The sequence below is a fragment of the Crassostrea angulata genome, unplaced genomic scaffold (assembly GCF_025612915.1).
Source record: "Crassostrea angulata isolate pt1a10 unplaced genomic scaffold, ASM2561291v2 HiC_scaffold_243, whole genome shotgun sequence".
NCBI classification, from domain to species: domain Eukaryota; kingdom Metazoa; phylum Mollusca; class Bivalvia; order Ostreida; family Ostreidae; genus Magallana; species Magallana angulata.
This window is the reverse complement of record NW_026441796.1, coordinates 271113-273644: the sequence shown is the minus strand read 5'-3', so window position 1 is coordinate 273644 and position 2532 is coordinate 271113.

Below are 2532 nucleotides of genomic sequence, written 5' to 3'. Positions count from 1 at the left end.
CACGCCTCCATAATTTTTGACCTTGACCAATCTTGTGTCTCAAGTTAATTCATTTTCTAAACTGTATCATATATGGATGATATCTAACATATAGCTGACTTCATTCTTTTTCACTTATTAAATTTGCCCAATATTACAATCCTTTGGGAGAAGGGGAGACATGTGTTTTTTTGTATAAAAAAACAATACCCACTAGTTTTTTATGGATTAAACGATTGGGTGTCAATTAAGAAATCGTTCAGTTAAGTAATAAAAGCAATGTCATTCTCAATCTAAAGCAATAATAAACATAGATCAATTGTGGGTTTTTAGTTTAAAATAAAGAACTTATATTTGATATAGTAAGGTCATTATACTGCAAACTTTTCAAATCTTCCTAGGTTCTGAGCAGTGCGTGTTTGTGCGAGGTACCTTTTCGTAATCTATCCTTCGCCCACGGCCGATGAGATCAGCCACGGCTGCACTACCTAGCGGTAAGCGGTTATCTAATACACAAGATTTGCACACAGCGACGTACACTTGCATCCATATGAACGTATTTGAGGTAATATAGCCGTAAATACAAGAACTGGTTTAATTTTATGTTATAAAAGTTTGTCCAATTTGTATTTATTTAATTAAACATTTGAGTGTAAATGAATATTTATGAACGATATTTCTCCAAATCGGAAACATCGTCAGACATAAATTCATGGTTGGTTTGTTTATCTAAAATATTTTAAAAACTACAATTCATGTTTGAAATCAACAACCCCCCTCCCCCCCCCCCCCTCAAAAAAAAATAAATAAAAAAAAATAAACCTTTAAATGATGATCATTTCTCGCACATGGCTGAGGAGATCCGACGCGAGTGGACAAGTTATCCGTGGTCGGTTCGTGTTCTTCTACATGTACCTTATCACGCGTTCATGTTTCATATTTTGCACGGACACAACTATATTTTATTATATTTTCATCTATTGTATTGGTTTAAGATGAAAAAGTCAAATTTATTTTACTTGTACAGTTGATTAAGCATTGATTTATACGATAGCGTACAAGGTAGTTTAGAAATCAAATCAAATTATAATCAAAGTTCCATGTTACATGTTTGCGGTAGGTGCTAGCACGATAAAAGAATGTCCTGAATTGATGCATTCGATGATTATTTTAAAGAATATTAACATGAGTCTTAAACAACCTTACATTAGATTCTATCGGTCACATATTGATCATTTCTGTAGTTTTTTCTACATGATCGTCCGTTTCATTGTGGAAGCGATCTCATTGCTGCGCCCCCACCCCCCCCCCCTCCTCCCGCCCAAATTGGCGAAAAGATATCCAAATCTGTCGAAAATCATTTTTGGCGACTTCTTCTTATGTGTAAAATTTTGTTTCAATTTCCCTCCTGTTTGTTTATTCGGTCAGTCTGTGTCAATTCAATTGCCACGTGCGACCGAGAATCTTGTGTCGCTTCAGCGCACACAGCTCAGAACATATATAGCCCCAGGTCATCAATTGTTATGTAATTAAGTAACAGTTGGACGGGTGCTTTTACTACATAAACAAATAAAATCATCCAGAAAAAAGTTACTCAATAGTCAATACCAAAAAAAAAATCCGTATGATTACAAACTGAAATCGGTTTTTCAGCATTCAGTGGGATTTGATTTTTCTTCTAACATTAGTACTTTTATTGGTTTCAAAGAATACGATGTAAAGATACAAACAGTAAATAAACCTCATATTATTTACATCGATAATGTTGAAAAATATTTAAATTAAATAAGTCACATTCGTTGGAAAAATTATTATTCTAACAACCGATAATGTTTTCCTATGTCGTATCATTCGCGTAAATAAATATGTTCTGTACATATTCATGTACCTCGGAAAAAATTAAAATGATTAAACAACAAAGAAATTTGTAATTACTATTTCGGATCTTTTTTTTCACAGTTATTTAACATTGTATCGAAAAGAACAAGAAATAAAAATGATTTAAATTTCTGACTCAATATTCGTATATATTACAGGCGCTCCGTATAACGGCGTGTAGTGTATAGATTATCATAATCTATTTGAATTAAGTACCATGGGTATAGATTCCAATGATAATACATGTAATTGCACGACTGTGTACATTGTAGGAAAATCCCTGTGTGTTAATTTCTTCCAAGACTTCTTGTTTTCCGTTAACAGTGGTTTAAATAATTAAAATAATTACTTGTAAAAATAGCTATAAACTGGATTTCAAAGAACTTACTTCTTGCAATTCATTGAAATGAACAGTTTAATTAAGGTCTTCCGTTTCCAACGGAAGACCTTATAGTTTTCGTACTGTTTCTTATTATTAAGGTCTTCCGTTTCCAACGGAAGACCTTATTGTTTTCGTACTGTTTCTTCTTATTATTATTAAGGTCTTCCGTTTCCAACGGAAGACCTTATAGTTTTCGTACGATTTCTTATTATTAAGGTCTTCCGTTTCCAACGGAAGACCTTATTGTTTTCGTACTGTTTCTTATTATTATTATTATTATTTTTTTCCACAAA